The 17470-nt window shown below is 50.1% G+C and overlaps 1 protein-coding gene across 4 annotated transcripts in view; it reads left to right on the top strand.

Annotated features, from left to right (window-relative positions):
- SPAG5 (sperm associated antigen 5) overlaps window positions 1-17470 on the top strand; it is a 577046-nt gene that overhangs the window by 324165 nt on the left and 235411 nt on the right. The gene's annotated exons all lie outside the window — the stretch shown is intronic.

Below are 17470 nucleotides of genomic sequence, written 5' to 3'. Positions count from 1 at the left end.
TGAGATGAGTTTGTAAAGCCATGTGTTTTCCGAAATGTGCTTGTCGTGATTTACTGCTTGCTATTCTGATACAAAGCATGAGAATCTATGAAAGTTCCAATACTGGGGTAAGAAAACAAGTTACTTACCTGTAACTTTGGTTCCCCAGTATTGGTAACTTTCATAGATTCTCATGCGCCCACCCACCTCCCCTGGGAAAGCTCTGCCGGTTTACTGACGTAGTGGCTGTTGGCACAACGGCTACAAAAATCTGAGGCTCTGAGTTCTCTCAGGAAGGTTCCAAGGGGTGAGGCTGTGCTGATTGGTCCTGGCAAACCTATTTTTCCTCATATATATATATATATATATATATATATATATATATATATATATATATATATCTATATATATATATATATATATATCTCCGAGGCTCCCATTCCGACGACGGGGAATGATACAAAGCATGAGAATCTATGAAAGTTACCAATACTGGGGAACCAAAGTTACAGGTAAGTAACTTGTTTTCGTACCTAAATACCTCCCCCGGAGCCATCTGGTAGATCTTTTGGGGATCTTCAAATTTGAGTATTGCCCCCTTTTTAACCAAGTCCTTCACGACCGAGATGCCTATCATATCCCACCTATCAAACCCTGGCATGCCTATTTTCTGAGTGTACCATAATGGTGTTGCCTTGGTTAGAAACGTTGGCCCATCCCAGCTGCGAGTTTGCCAGATGCCAAATTTGTATCGTGTGCAGTGTTGGACCGACATATCTCCGTCCCTTAGTGCGGTAATACAGGGACCAGTTCATTTCTGATGGATACTTATAACTGCAGATTATCACCTTTAGAATATCCAGAGGTGTTAAACTGGATCCGTATGCTTTTTCTGGATATCCTCTGCGTGCTTTGGGTTGATTTCACTGTGCCCCGGAAGTAATGACTGCAGACTCATATAGGAGCCATAAAAGCTCACTGCCATTATTTCTTTTATGTCTGTGCCTTTGTACAAGGATCCGGATATCGCTCCATACTTTGTCTCATCAGTTGATGAGTTTTTTAACCCACAATTATTTTTTTAGTGTGCAATGGAACATGTCTCTTTCTAAAATGAAAGGGTTTAAGCCTTGTGGCAGATGCCTGTGATTGATCTCAAGGTATGTCTCTGGTGTTTGGGTGAGGGCCATGACTTCATAGCCATGGGAATTGTGTGCCTTCTACGCCAGTGGGCTATTCAGGATTGCGAAGCTGTACTTCACCGATCCTCGGCAAGAGTCTCATTAGTACTGTTCCTGATCAAAGTAGAGAGTGCAGACCAGTTTCACTGTCTGGCCTTCTCCTGTAGCAGATCTTCAGCATGGTCCAAGTGTTTGGGTATGATAAAATCTAAAAACTCCAAGCAGACCTTATCCCTGCCTCACCAATCTCCTTCTGAGAAGTTGTGAGGATTTCAAGTTGCCCCCAGTCTCGTTTCTGCTCTGCTGCTGAGGAGCTCCTTCCGCAAGTAATCACGATGCTCCCTTAATTTCTGGTGCAATCAGCAATGCTTGACAGGTTGAGGCATTCAAGAAAGAAAATCGCTGGCTCCCTTCCCGTCTCCTCTGGTGCAACTTCCGGCCCCAATGATCCACGGAGGCCTCCATTCAGGTTTATACTGCAGGTGAGTCCACCCTTGGCTTTCCCGCACACACTTTGGGTTCAGCTCGAACTCCGAAACATACTCCACGACCAGCACCTCAATCCTGTTGGTTCCTTCCAAGTTGATACCTGGAACAGTCCTGATTTGACCTGCCAGTGTTCACACTGACTCATAAAACAGCACCTTTGCCCAGGAGCCGCCATCCAGAGCTCTAACAACTATTCAGATTGGATTATGTCAAAGCTGGCCAGCCTTTGGCCATGAAGGTGATAATGAGGATGTATTTCCCCCACAACACGATGACAATTTCCATTTGGACCTTCAAGAGGTAAGTGGACTGGATACTTCAAAGGGAGAGACATCCTCATTTGCTGTGTTCATCAGATGAGTTGCTGAAGTCCTGGACAATTTCCGTTTGTTGAAGTAAAAACCGATGCGCTCACTGAAGTTTTGCAGGCTGGGTAGACCTTGTCTGAGTCCTTGCTGCCTTACAACAAAGCCCTGTCTGTTTCCCTCATAGTCATCTGGGCTAAACCTTGTTCCTGTTCACCTGTAAATAGACAGGGTAGCACATTGCCATAGACCTGCTACATGCGGCCTTGCGAGCTTCCAATCGCTGGATCAACCCAAACTCTTTTCTAATGATCCATCCAGATAGCAAGATAAGATACTTGAAGCATTCAGAAAACAACTGTCCCCTTCAACTAGCCTTTCCGTTCGATCAGTTATCACCAGCTGTTTTCTGGATAGGTACTCCTACGCATTATTCAACTTGGTCACAGAGATATTGCCTTCAGTCCCGGAGGAGTTCCCCACCAATGGGTCAGACAATTCAGGACTGCCATGATATGGCCATCTATGTCATACTGTTGAGCCTGGACATCACTGACTGTTTAGGCAGATCAGTCAAGACTAGAGTGGTGCTCTGGTGCCATGCGTGGATGAGACCCACAGGCTTCTTGGGTGAGGTTCAAACGATACTAATGGGTTTGCCTTTTCCCGTGTCTCACCTCTGATGAGAAACCCAACTCCCGCCTGGACCACTTTAAAGAAAGTAGAGCCACAGCACTACCTCAATCTCACTATATGCCTGTAAGGCAGTATCTGCAACAGTGTGGGAATCACTGCAAGATGTGCAGAGGCCACCCACTGGGTGAGAAGCCACAGTGGTGAAACCCAAGGGCGCCAAGGTGCAAGCCAGCAAGATGCTAAATTATGCCCAGCCTTTTCCCCAGGGACCCGACCCGCAGGAAATGGGTCCTGAGAAGCAAGGGGAGGGGGCCACCCATCCCGCAGATCAGGACTCCTCACTCGCTGATATACTGACTGCGATTCAAACCACCAGGGATAATTTGGTCCATAGAATAGATGCTGTAGCCATTAACGTCAGCATGCTAGGATGTGAACTACGTAAGGTTTCTGATAGTCACCACCAATGAATAAAAAGTGGATACCCTTCAAAAGGAGGTCCGCTCTCTCCGGGAAACATTCATTGACTTAAAGAAAAAAGTGATAAAGCTCGACGACCGAGCGGAGGACTCCGGGCGATCACGAAGGAATATTCTGAGATTTGTGGGGTTCCCTGAACAAGCTGAGGGACCCTCGGCTGAGCTATTCTTGGAGAACTGGATTATAAAGGACCTGGCTCCCAAAGGGATCTCCAAATTCTTTCATGTGGTTAGGGCACATAGAGTGCTGGTGCCGCGCCGGTGGCTATCATAGCCTGATTCTTCAATTAACTGGCCAGAGACGCAAACCTGCAACCACCCGCACCAGAGGTCCTCCACAGTTCGAGGGCCACCCCATTGCAGTCTACCCCGACTATATGCAGCGGGTACAGGATCAAAGGTGGACATTTTTGACGGTTAATCGGAGACTACTAGAAGCCGGGATTAAGTACAGCTTATTCTTCCCAGCCAAGCTGCGGATTGAGTACAATGGGGAAGCCCTGTTCTCGGCAGCGGAAGTGTCTGATTGGTTAGATGCCAATGGAGGGACGGACGTTTGTCTGGGCTTCCCCCACCCCACTGGGTCTTCCAAATCCTCGAGAATAATGGGTCCAGTCCAGGGCCAAAAGAGGCAGAACCTAAAAACTCTAAGATGATGCCAGATGCTCGGGTGGATCCAGGTGTGCTCCGACGGAACCTTGCAGATGGCAGAGATTGTGTTGATTTCAGGGATAGCAGCACAGGACTTGATAATGGACTCGATCACCTCCAAAGACACTACCTGTTGAACACAACTGAGCATGACTAGCTATATGTGGTCTAGATAAGTGCATACATTTATTTGTTTTATATTTGCGATGTAAATGGGGGAGTTCTAAAATGTTAATAAACTCTGCTGCTGGCGGCGAGACCCTGCCCTCCTCAGAGGTTGAGATCCAAGCGGGGAGCTGGAGGCTACGGCCTCGCACTCCGCCAGTTACTTGACCACTAGTGTTCCAAAAATCACTGGCAAAAGGCTTTCGGTACGACCAAAATTGAGAGAAATTAGAGACTTGTATTGTGGTTAATAGTACTGTGGCTACTTGTTTTGTGCAGATTAAAGGGAGAGTGGGTGTTGGGGCAGGAAGAACAGATCCTAGCTCTTCCCACTGGGGGGTGGGTTCTGATCTGCATTACTGCCCAAGGGTAGGGGCATTGAGGCATTTGACACCGTTGCTAAAGTTACAAAATGGTTGGGGATGGTTTCTGGATTCCTGTGCTGGAGTGTCAGACTAATGCTACAAAACATACACCTTGAAGTGGGGGCAGGGGGGAGATGGAGGGAACTAATGCAAGATGGCTCATCTAGCTTCCCCCATGATGAAGTTACTTGCCTGGAATGTTTGGGGTATAGCAATGTTTGAAAAACGAAAACGAGTGTTTGCCTATCTGAAAAGATAGCGTCCATAGCGTTTGTACAAGAAACTCACGTTTGGGGCGATACATTACCCTGCATAAGACGAAGGTGGAGAGGGCAAATATATGCGACCTTTTATTCTGGATTTGCACAGGGAGCTTTCATATGGGTGGCACCCGGGGTCTCGTTCCAGCACTTGCACCATGTAATAGACCCAGAGGGACACTATGTGATCCTAAATGGCAAACTAGAAGGTCGTGAAATATGTTTTATTAATGTATATGCTCCAAATTTGGACTGCCCAGTTTTTTCCCCCAACCTTTTGGCTGCTGCGACCCCAAACTTAGGGACGGGGGTAATTGATCTCAACTATGTCCTGGACAGAAGTTTGGACCGTGAACCTCCCCGAATGAATGCAAAACCAAGACTGGCAGGATATTATACAGGGTATCCAACTGTGTAACATTTGGAGATTACGACACCCGGACCAAAGATCCTTCTCCTGTCATACCCCGGCAACAAATATGTTTAGTTAACTTGATTATTGTCTCTTATCGACAGAACTAGCTCCTGAGGTAGAGGGGATATTCTAGCTGCCCAGGTATCTCTCAGATCATTCACTGTTGCTGCTTCCTCACAGGGCAAGACGTCCCCGTCCATCAATACCAACACGGAGATTGCAGGGAGAAGCACTGTAGGATCCACCCTTTGCCGCAACGGTCTCCAAAGCGATCTTTCGGTACTTTGAGGATAATTGGGGCTTGGCATCCACAAGAGTGTACGACTAGGAGGACATGAAGGTAGAGATTAGATGAGTCTGTATACAGACATCACACAGTGTGCGACGTCAGCTGGAAAAGGATATAAAACCGCAGGGATAGAAAGTTGTGAAGGCTGGAGGTGGATCTCCCTTCTGCTCCCCACGTTATGAGGGAATAGTGTGCTGCCCGCAGGGAGCTATTAGAGTCCCTGCGGAGACTGGAAAAAATTCACTTATACAGCGTACCAAAAACGCTTACATATAGAGGGGGATAGGTCGGGGGCCCTGCTCACTAAGTTGGAGAGTCACCGGCAACACCCATAATACAAATAACAGCGATGGGAAAGTGGTATACAACCAACTGGCGATCCTTGACATTCTTGCTAATCACCTGACTTGTGTATAAGAAACAAAGCTCTCAGCCACAAGAAGCGATCTGGGAATTCTTGGCTGTAGTGGAGCTTCCCCAACTGGAGGCAGAGGCAGGTGAGTCACTGGGCGCCCCGATTACTAAAGAGGAATTAACGGGGGCTCTACGGCAGCTAAAGTCAGCCAGGTGGTCCAGAATGCAGCAGTCAGGTTGGTGCTCAGGCTTCCCAGAGGATCCCCTTCAGCTGCAGCACTCCAACACCTGCACTTGTTGCCAATTCATAAAAGGATCCTGTTAAAAGTTTTAACAATCGCATATAAAGTCATAAAGGCATCAGAGCGGACATATCTTAGGTCCAGAATATGCCCCTATTCCACACAACGCCTTTATGGTCATCTTCGGGTAACTTTCTAGCAGCCCCCAGCTATCGTCTGAGAACTAAAGGATCAAAAACGATAGCTGTACTAGGAACAAAAGCCTGGAACACTTTGTCGCTCCAGCTGAGATGCGCTGCATCAGAACTTCTGTTCAGGAAATAGTTAAAAACATGGATCAAGGGTTTTGTGAGTGACAGGGGCTGGGAGATTCGAGGAGACAGGGTGAGGCAGCACAGGGCTGAATAGACCTATCTGCATGTAGAGTGGTGGGAGGAGTAGCACCTGGGTCTGAATAGGGCTGTGCTTGCCTTCCACAATGCTGGCTCCACCTCTTGTGGTGCGTCTGATGTCCCTGGCCCACCCTGCCAAAGGAAAGAAGGAGTCCTGTAAACAAAGTGCTCCAGGACTGCACAGAACTGGTTTGGACTAGGTACAGGCTGTGAGAAAGTGGCTCTGTATATACTGTTCCTTAATAGGTACAGGGTGTACAGAGTCCACAGACCCCAAGGGTTTAACAGAGGTTAAAGTTAGATATAACCTTACTCTCCAAAGTGGTAGCCTGGTCGAGCAGTAAGGCAGTATCAGAGGACGTGTAAAGCATTTGTTGTACACACTCAGTCAGCAAATAGTTCCACACACTCAATAACTGAACTCTAGGCCAATGGTTTGTATATAAAAAATATATGCTTGTTTTATTTTAGAACCAACACTTGGAATTAAAATATACTTTCTCGACAGGAGATGTTTCATAAAAATACTTTTGTATATGCAATAGACTTTTTAGTAAACAGTTACAAATAGTTGCAGTAGGCAACTCTATTTCTAAACACAATACATTGAGCTCAATGCTAAATTCAAATTATATGCAACAGATTACTTTTTAGATTCCTTTTGTAATTCCAGGCTTGGATCCTAGATCCAGTCCTGGGTCAGTTCTCAGAATCAGCTGTTGAAAGTCGACTTTGGTACTGTAGTGATTTTTAACTAATATTTAGCTATTTCAAAAGTGAGCACGTAGAAAATATTTCAGAGCAAACAATCAATGATTCCCTATGGAAGGAAATATAGGTTACAGGTACAGTAGGTTATCGTTACTTTTGTAATCCAGTACTGGGTGGCTAGACTCAGTACTGGGACATTTATCCAAAACAGGTAAGTAATTACGTTTTCAGATGTTATACGATTTTTGAGGAATATTTAGAAATTGCAGAAATCAACACTTAGAAGAAATTTCATAGAAAAGCAGTCAATGGTTTCCTATGGAATAAAAATGAGTTAAAGGTAAGTATAGTTGTGGGTACTTTTCAGAGTCAGTGCTGGGCACCAAGATCCAGCACTGGGAGCTCACCTAAGAGCAGGTGAGTAAATTCGTTTTTGGTACTCGGCTGATTTTTGGTGAATATTTTGAGTTTTGAAAAGTTCACACTTAGAAGAATTTCCAAGAAAAAGCCAGTCAATGTTACCCTATAAGGAAAATGAAGTTAGCGGTTTAAGGGTAAGTTCTCGACTGGCAGAGTTGAAGTTCTGGGCATAGACTCAGGGGTCTCCCAGTGTCAGGTAGGTACAGTCAGGTTCGAGGCATGTGGGCTGCTGAATTCATATCTGTGCATAGATCGCCGCCTAGTGTTGGGTCCGGATGTTTGCACGTTGTTGTCCTGGAAGAGTCTTCGAAGTATCCTTGGATAGGTGACTCCTCCCCTGGACTACAGTGCGCATGGGCATCCTCTCCATCCTCAGATTGTTTTTTTCCGCCATTGGGTTCGGATGTGCTATCTTAGCTCAAGTTAGGAAAATATTTTTTCAAGGCCAAAAGGCCTTTAGTTCGCGTCGGTACTGTTTATCGATCGGGTTTCGATAGAATTTGTTAGTTTACTAACTTTCAGCACCGACTGCTTTCGCATTTACCTTTCCATCGACTACTTCGACGATGGAATCCAGGACGCCATTCAAAAGGTGTCCGGTATGCAATGCGAAGTACCCACACATCGACGTCCATCCGGTGTGCAACAAATGCCTTTCGCCGGACCACGACGAATCGACATGCATGGCCTGTGCCCGGTTCCGCTCGAAGAAGACTCTGCGGAATCGACGAGCGGCGAGACTCGAGGCGCAGCACGCGGCACCGGCCCCGACAGACATCTTCGGCGAGGCCGAGGACGTCGAGGAATTGGAAGTCTTGCCCTCCAGTCCCGTTTCCGAACACGAACCCGGATCGGACGAGGAAGACGAGTCACTCTTCCACAGAGGTGAAGACGACACCGAGGTAGGAGACGACGAGGAGGCCTTCGGGGCCGAAGAAAGTAGCTCCAATGATGAACAAGGCCTACCTGTTCAAACCGTTCAAACACCAGTGCCACAGCCTATGGCTCCGGTCGAGGGATCGCCTTCGGGCCTTACCCGAGACCCATCCCGCAGTTCTTCGGCCCCGCCCTCGGGCCCGGCCTCGGACGTTCAGCGGCAGCCATTACTACATAAACAGGCTGGTTTCCCTATCACAAAACCGAAACCGAAAGCTGCTCAGGTTCCACCGAAACCGAAACTGAAAGTAGCGCTGGTCGGATCGAGGCCTTCGACGCCAGCGCACCGCGTCGGCACCGACCGCACCAAGAGGGACTTCGGTGCCGAACTTGAGGCGGGCGACGTTGGAGTCGACAAACGGAAAAAAGCCATCGGCACCGACAAACCTGCTCGGCTACCGGCACCGACGACACCAAGGGCCGTACCGCCTGCTGTGTCTCACATCGCTCCCTCGACGACACCTAAGCCTCAGGCATCGAAGACTTCGACGGTGATCTCTTCACCCCGACTCGATGACCCGCCGGCACCGAAAAAATCTACGGCCGCCTCTACGAGCCTGGCCGGTGCCAAAGCCTCGAAGGCGCCCCAAGTACGACCTGGTGTGACGCAAGGCAGCAAAACCACACCTGTCCTCCAGGACACATCGGGCTCCGGTTCGGTCGGAGCTCCCGCAGCCTCTTCGGTGCCGACCAACATTACCTTCGGCTTGCCTCCGTTAATAATCCCAAAAATGTTCCAACTCAGGACACGGGTCACCCAACCTACGGTCACACCTGCTGAGACGTCTCCAGCACGTATCATCGACGCCGGCACTGGCAGAATGATTCTCCAGGACCGAAGGATAACTTCGGAGCCGCCATTGGACCCTTTCAGGATCCCACTAAAAAGGAAGTTGCCTGCAGAATCGGAACCTCTCCTTTATGAACCCTTCCATTCATCCTACCAGGACCCACACCGGTTCTCCCCCACACGCTCCGATACAGACGCATTGGAGGACTACATGGCTGACCAAGTCCCCTACCATGTAGACACGGACCCTGATGACCAGCAGGACCCTGATCAAACTTGGGGCGACCCTGCAGACCCCAGTGCACCTCTCGATGCACAGGATCCACAACTCTATGGGGCAAAGACATCTCCTACGGAGGATACTGCAGCGTTCAATGCTCTTATCGAACGTGCTGCCAATAACCATGGGGTGCAGCTTCACTCTGATACCATCGAAGATGACTTTCTAATGGACACCTTTGCATCCTCAGAAAGACATGTAAAGACTCTGCCAATGTTGAAGGGGGTCCTCAAACCAGCCAAGGACATTTTCAAAGAACCCACCAGGGCACGAGTGATAAACCCCAGGATTGATAAAAAATACAGATCAGCACCTGGGGATCCTACTTACATCAGAGGACAATTACCACTCGACTCCATCGTCGTAGCGAATGCACGCAAGAGGGCACACTCGCAAACAACAGGTGACGCTCCTCCCCCGGACAAAGAGTCCAAGGTGTTAGAAACCTCTGGCAAGCGAGTTGCCGCCCAAGCTGCCAACATATGGCGCATAGCCAACACTCAGGCGCTCCTTGCTCGCTATGATAGAGCGCACTATGACACACTTGAGCAAATATTCCAACATCTCCCTGACCAGTTCAAGGAAGGCGCAGAAATGCTCATCAGAGAAGGACAGCTACTAACGAACGCTTCCATCAAATGCGCACTAGATGTTGCAGACACGGCTGCCAGAGCCATAAACACAAGCGTCATGTTGCGACGACATGCCTGGCTACGGATCTCAGGATTCAAGCCTGAGGTACAAAACAATATACTGAACCAGCCCGTCAACCCCGACTATTTATTCGGGCCAGAGGTTGACACCACCCTCGAAAAGATAAAAAAGGATACGGACACTGCAAAGTCCATGGGCGCACTACAAACTCAGTCCTTTCGGAGCGGCTCCTTTCGTCGCCCCGGAAACAAGGGAGCAGGTAGAGGACAGGGGTCACAACAAACATATAACAAAGGCAATACACAGACCACCTATGATAAAAACACCCGAGGTGGATATCGTGGCTCCAGCACAAAGGGCAGAGGACGCGGCTACGGCAACACCAGGTCCTCCCCCAAGAACAAGCAGTGACGCCCTCTCCCTTCCTCCCGACCACATAACACCTGTCGGGGGAAGGCTACAAAGGTTCCTGTCCACGTGGAATTCCATCACCACGGACAGGTGGGTCAAAGATATTATAAAATACGGTTACTGTCTGGAGTTAACCTCCACTCCACCCACAATACCACCAAGAAGCCGTCCTATGCCCTCAGAGCACTTAACGCTCTTACAGCAAGAAGTGCAAAGTATGCTTCTAAAAGGCGCTATAGAGGTCGTACCCATCCACGAGCAGGGTGCGGGAGTGTACTCCCTCTACTTCTTAATTCCAAAAAAGGACGGGTCGCTCAGACCTATATTGGACCTGAGACCCCTGAACCAGTACATTCTTTCAGAGCACTTTCATATGCTCACTCTACAGCAAGTCCTTCCGCTTCTCAAGCAGGGAGACTTCCTAGCCACACTGGACCTCAAGGATGCGTACTTTCACATACCCATCCACCCCTCACACAAAAAATACCTCAGGTTCACTGTTCAGGGGCAGCACTATCAGTTCAAAGTCCTTCCCTTCGGCGTGACAACAGCGCCCAGGGTTTTCACGAAGTGCCTAGCTACGGTGGCAGCACATCTACGGAGGCAGCATATACACGTCTACCCCTACCTAGACGACTGGCTCGTTCAAGCGAAGTCAGCCCAGCAATGTGCAAGCCACATGTCCCGCACCATTCACCTTCTTCACAGTCTGGGATTCTCACTGAATTATCCAAAGTCCCATCTCCAGCCCGCACACGTACAACAGTACCTAGGTGCGACTATAGACACTCTGGCGGCCACAGCTCAGCCAAATTTAGTGAGGATCGACAGCATACAACTGCTGATCTCCAAATTCAAACCCAATCACTCACTTCCAGCGCGAGTGTTCATGCAGTTGATAGGCATGATGGCCTCCTGCATCTTCATAGTCCCGCACGCGAGATTACATATGCGCCCACTTCAGGAGTGCCTAGCACGTCAGTGGAATCAGGCTCAAGGACAGTTAAAGGACCTAGTGTTGGTGAGCGGTCGGGCATACAACTCTCTGCATTGGTGGAATCCACAAAACCTTTGCAAGGGCCGACCGTTCCAAGAGCCTGTCCCACAAATAGTACTGACAGCGGACGCGTCTCTCCAGGGATGGGGAGCTCATGTACTCCACTACACAGTGCAAGGACTATGGACAACACAACAAAAGAAGTTGCACATCAACCTTCTGGAATTGATGGCAATCTTCCTAGCCATGAAGGCATTCAAAGTACATCTATGCAACAAGGTCGTGTTGATCCGGACGGACAACATGACCGCAATGTACTACATACAGAAACAGGGAGGCACACACTCTCCACAGTTGTCTCATCTGGCTCAGAGCATGTGGAAGTGGGCCATTCAAAGGAACATGTTCCTCATGGCGGAACACCTCCCTGGCAAGGACAACCAGATGGCGGATCTGCTCAGCAGACACAGCCACCAAATGCACGAGTGGGAGTTACACCCATCAGTACTCCAACCGTACTTTCAGCAGTGGGGTCATCCGGAGATAGACCTATTCGCGACAAGCGAAAACGCAAAATGCCCAAGCTTCGCCGCCAGATTCCCACATCCGCAGTCGCAGGGCAATGCGATATGGATGAACTGGTCCGGCAGATTTGCGTACGCTTTTCCCCCAGCGCCATTGATACCGCTAGTGGCCCGCAAACTCCGACAACACTCCCTGACACTCGTCCTAGTTGCTCCCACGTGGGCACGCCAGCCGTGGTACACCACCTTCCTCGAACTTTCCGTGGTGCCGCATCAAAGGCTGCGGATCAAACCCGCGCATTTGACGCAGAACCATGGAGAGGTTCAGCACCCAGATCCGCAACAGCTGAATCTGGCGATCTGGCTCCTGAAGTCCTAGAGTTTGGCTATCTCAACCTGCCACCTGACTGTATGGACATCATCAAGGAGGCCAGGAGACCCACTACCAGAGCTTGCTATGCAGCCAAATGGAAAAGGTTTGTCATTTATTGCGGTAATAATGACATCAACCCGCTGGACGCATCCATCCAAAACATCATCTGTTATCTCTTACACCTATATAGATGCAATCTGGCGTACACCTCTATACGTGTCCATTTGACCGCAATATCAGCCTATCTGCAAACCAGGCAGCACCTCTCTCTATTCAGAGTGCCTGCCATCAAAGCATTCTTGGAAGGGCTCAAACGAGTCATTCCACCTAGTCACCCACCGGCTCCAATGTGGAACCTCAACTTGGTCCTCACACGCCTGATGGGTCCACCCTTTGAACCTCTACACTCATGCGAGATTCAATTCCTTACCTGGAAAGTGGCCTTCCTAGTGGCGATCACTTCCCTCAGAAGAGTTAGTGAACTCCAGGCACTAACCGTTCAAGAGCCATTCATTCAGGTTCACGCTAACAGGGTCGTACTACGTACCAACCCCAAGTTCATGCCCAAGGTAATATCGCAGTTCCACATGAACCAGACTATTGAACTGCCCGTTTTCTTCCAAAACCCACAAACTGTTGCAGAAAGGGCACTACATACACTAGATGTACGGAGGGCCCTCATGTACTACATCGACAGGACTAAACCATTCAGGAAGACAAAACAACTGTTCGTTGCCTTTGCCCCACACCACAAAGGTAACGCCATCTCCAAAGCAGGGATAGCCAGATGGATAGTTAAGTGTATTCAAATCTGTTATCAAAAGGCAAAACGCACATTAACTATTCCACCACGAGCCCACTCAACACGTAAGTTGGGGGCTTCCATGGCCTTCCTAGGAAATATTCCCCTGCATGATATATGCAGAGCAGCCACATGGTCCACTACACACACATTTACAAAACACTATTGCGTAGATGTGCAGTCAAAACAGCAGGCAGCTGTAGGACAGGCTGTTCTCAAAACACTTTTTCAGACCGCTGCAGCTGGCACGGGTAGCCGCCGCTAATAGAGGGCACTGCTATGTATTCTATGCACAGATATGAATTCAGCAGCCCACATGCCTCGAACTGAATATGCTACTTACCAGTATGCATCTGTTCTTGGCATGTAGGGCTGCTGACATTCATATCGCCCTCCCTCCTCCCCGGCGCCTGTCGCAGCTGCAGCTCTCAGAATTACTGCAAGCATGGTCATCACTTTCTGTATCTACTCCATCACTGCCACAATGGCGAAAAACAATCTGAGGATGGAGAGGATGCCCATGCGCACTGTAGTCCAGGGGAGGAGTCACCTATCCAAGGATACTTCGAAGACTCTTCCAGGACAACAACGTGCAAACATCCGGACCCAACACTAGGCGGCGATCTATGCACAGATATGAATGTCAGCAGCCCTACATGCCAAGAACAGATGCATACTGGTAAGTAGCATATTCATTCACCCTCAGCGGTTTCAGGACGGCCGGGTGCAGAGAGAGTTAGGCCCAATGTTAGCCTATGAGGAATAGGGGGGCCTGGTTTGGTGGCTGCTGACTAGCAGGCCACGCGGCTGTGGGAGCTGGGCTCCTGGTCACTCACTCAGGGCAAGTGGGGAAGTAGGCTAGTGTAGAGATTGCACTGCCAGGGCCACTCGGGCGGCTGGGTGCAGGGTGCTTTTGAGCCGTCGGGCGCTCGATGGAAATCAATGGGAATGTTCCGGTTAGGAAAAAGGCTGCAAGCTCGGGGACGAGGATGCTTCAGGTGCCACCACCACTTCGAGAGCTAAGTTGGGTAGTTGTAGGTTAGGTGGGTACCCCGGGATTGGGCACAGGGGGCCGCAGGGCGCCGTGTGCAGGGGTGCCTTTTGGTGTCGGGAAATCTTACCCTCTGATGATCGCTGTTGGGGGGGGCACCTTGTTCCGAGGCTGCAGGCTTCTTCCGGAATGTCGAGGGGGGTCCTTGGGTGCCGGACTCTGGGTCACAGTCGCCGTGGGGTCGTCCTCAGGGTCTTTGTCCACTCCGGCACTGGCCAGGCTTGGCTGGTGCAGAGTGTGCTGGGTTCGCGGTTCCGGGCTGCTGCCAGGGGTTAGAAATAGGTTTCTGAGTAGAGCCTCTACTCATGGGAGTCCCAGGGGCTTAGAGCCAAAAGGTAGCTAGGTCCTCCGGGGTTGGTGAGGTTGCTGGCCACGAGAGATGCCGCGCTGGTGCAGGTTCGGGAGTCGACAGGCCGGTAGGGCTGGGGCCAAAGCAGTTGGTGTCTTCTTCCCTTTTTAGCAGCTGCAGGGCAGGTCTTTGTTCTTCTTGCTCTTCTTGTAGTCTTTTGAATCTGGAATCTCCGGAAGGAAGGTTCAGGGTGCCCCTAAATACTAGATTTAGGGGCGTTACAGGTAGGTGAAGGCCAGGGACCAATGGGTCCTTGTCCTGGGGTGGGTACAACCCCTATCCTGCCTCTCTCCTGTGGGAAGGGGGCAGTAGCCTAATCCTGATAGGGTAGGGCCTCCCATCTTCAAGATGGCAAGAGCCCGGAGATGTGCTTCACCTCGCCTCCCCCACCTGAGGGGTGGGGTGGGCAGGCTGGCACATCCCCTGTCCTTGTATGGGGTTTCCGGCCAAGCTTCCCGCCAGAGTGGGGGGTTGCAGTGGCCTGGGGAAACTCCAAGAGGCGGCATGCCTTTGAAGCTTTCCTTTGCTCATCCTGGGGGAGGAGATTTATCACCTCACCCAGGATGTGCATTGTTGCAGGCCCGGGAGAGCAGGGGCTCCCCCACCCAGGGTTCCAGCAACGTGTCTGCTGTGTGGCAGCCTGGGCAGCCTCAGAGCAGACGTGGATTGTAGGTTAGTTGTAAGGGGGCATCTCTAAGATGACCTTTGGGGTGCTTGGTATATTAAATCCCACACTGGCTTCAGGGTGGGTTTAATGTGCTGAGAAGTTTGATACCAAACTTCCCAGTCTTTAGTGTTGCCATTATGGTGCTGTGGAGCTCGTGTTTGACGAGCTCTCAGCACCATGTACTCTTAAATGGCAGCACTGCACTTACAGTGCCCAGGAATGGACCTGGATACTGTAGGGGCACAGGGCTCCTGCTCCTGTGCCCACACCATGGGCATAAGGCACCCAGCCAGAGGGGTGGCTGATATATGCCATGGCAGTGTAGGTGATGGGCATGGCACACAGAGAGGTGTGTCATGTCGACAATTCATTTTGTCCTGCACCCAGACACTCAGCCTGCAAAGGCAGTGTGTGTGTGTGTGTGTAAGGGTAAAGGGCCTCTAAGGGTAGCACAAATGAGTGCTGCAGCCCTCAGAGGCCTTCCCTGGTCACAAGGCCCTGGGTACCTAGGGTACCATTTACTAGGGGCTGACATGTGACCAGGGTTTGCCAATTTGGAGTTTGTGTGGTTTAAGGAAGGAACATAGGCCCTGGGCACCTGGTTGGCAGGAGGCCAGGGTACACTCAGTAAAAGTACATTCAGCAATTTAGCAAAAAGTGGGGGCACACCATGCAAGAAAGATGGCACTTTCTCACACAGGCCCATCTGCCTTCAGAGGACAATGGATTTAGTAGTATAAATATGGGGACCCAGACCCCAAGACTTAAGATCACTTCTGGAACAGCAAGCCAAACTCTGCCAAGGAGAAGAACCAAGGAAGCTGTAGGAGTTGTCCTGCCCCCTGCCATTGTGCTGTGTTGGTGGGTTGGCCTACAGTGGTGTCTTCAGTGTCAAGGAGAGGAGAAGGAACTTTTAAAGAACTTTCATCATCTTGCAGAATATTACTCCAAGGGCATGAACTTGTGCTTGCCTCCTGCTGAAGCCTCAGGGACAAAAGACTTCACCACCAGCTCTCTGCAGAAGCCTGCGTGTCGCTGGGAGCGCGACTCCATGAGAAGCACCTTGTCGCAGCTGTTGGCGTCGCATCACCGGAGAAGCGTGTCGCCGCCGCTGAGGTCGCAGTCGCATCACCGGAGAAGAGTGTCGCAGGGCCTGTCGCGGCTCCAAAGTTACAGAGTTCGCCGCACAGGCGCCAGGCATGCACGCATAGTCTTCACGTCGTCGAATCAAGGCGTCATCTTGTCGCATCGTAACCGGAACGCAGTACGAGAATCAATGCATCACCTCCCCTCAGGTAAGGACCAAGACGCATCCCCTACTCTGCTTAAGCATTGAGACGTGACGCATCGTCTCCCCCGAAGCAAGTAACCAACACATCTCCATCCCTGCGAACCTTTTGTTTGTTTTGCGTTGCGCATCCAGGTACTTTTGTGAGAACTTTGGTTGCTTTACTTTTTTTTATCCCCTGATTTTATCTACCGCTCTGCTGGGCTTCTGTCCCCTCACTCGCACTTAATTTGTTGAAAACTCACCGCCATTTGGCGGGTCCGGGTCCTGGGGCTGGATAGCTGTGGGCGCCATCTTTGTTTGGGGTGAGTGTGTCCTTGCGCGGGCGCCATCTTGGAGCGTCCCGACGCTCGAGCTGGTTTGGGAGACGCCTATTTGAAGTCTGTGAGAAGTTGGCCTGATATGTAGTGCTCACTATTCTAGTGATCACTGTGTATCATTCCAAACGACCCTTATTGATGATTGGTTGTAAGTCAACCTTATAGACCAGCTATCCTAGTAGCGTGGATACGAGCAGTCTTTAGGCTAAACTCTAGAGGGCGTGTTAAGCCAGCTGTTTACCATCACATATACCCCTTGAACACCAAGTGAAAGGACACCACACAAGTTGTTATGAAAATAAAAGGATATTTATTTATAACAAGACTACCCTGGCTCTTTATGAGTCAGGGAGCTAAGCACACTACAAAACTCTTAGGAAAATACTTCAGTTGCACAATTTACACAAATGCTCGAGGGGCACGAGAAACCATCTACACTAACAGTGAAATGCGAATGGTTAGAGTCTGGAGGTACTGATTCCGGAGTGATCCGATCAGTGGGACTAAACGAAAAAAAGGAACTGGACACTTGTAGAGCGAACCTGCGATGGAGCACCGAGATGCTCGAGTTACCTAGCCCGGAGGCTGCGGCTGCGTGAAGTTCGGCAAGATGTCGGGAGTCCTCGTGTAGTCTCAGGAGCCTGAAAGAAGAAGTTGCTGGAAGGCGACCAGTGACGATGTTCAGAGCGATCCAA

This window comes from Triturus cristatus, chromosome 3_2 (assembly GCF_964204655.1).
Source record: "Triturus cristatus chromosome 3_2, aTriCri1.1, whole genome shotgun sequence".
In the NCBI taxonomy this organism is placed as follows: domain Eukaryota; kingdom Metazoa; phylum Chordata; class Amphibia; order Caudata; family Salamandridae; genus Triturus; species Triturus cristatus.
This window is presented reverse-complemented; position numbering and strand designations above follow the sequence as displayed.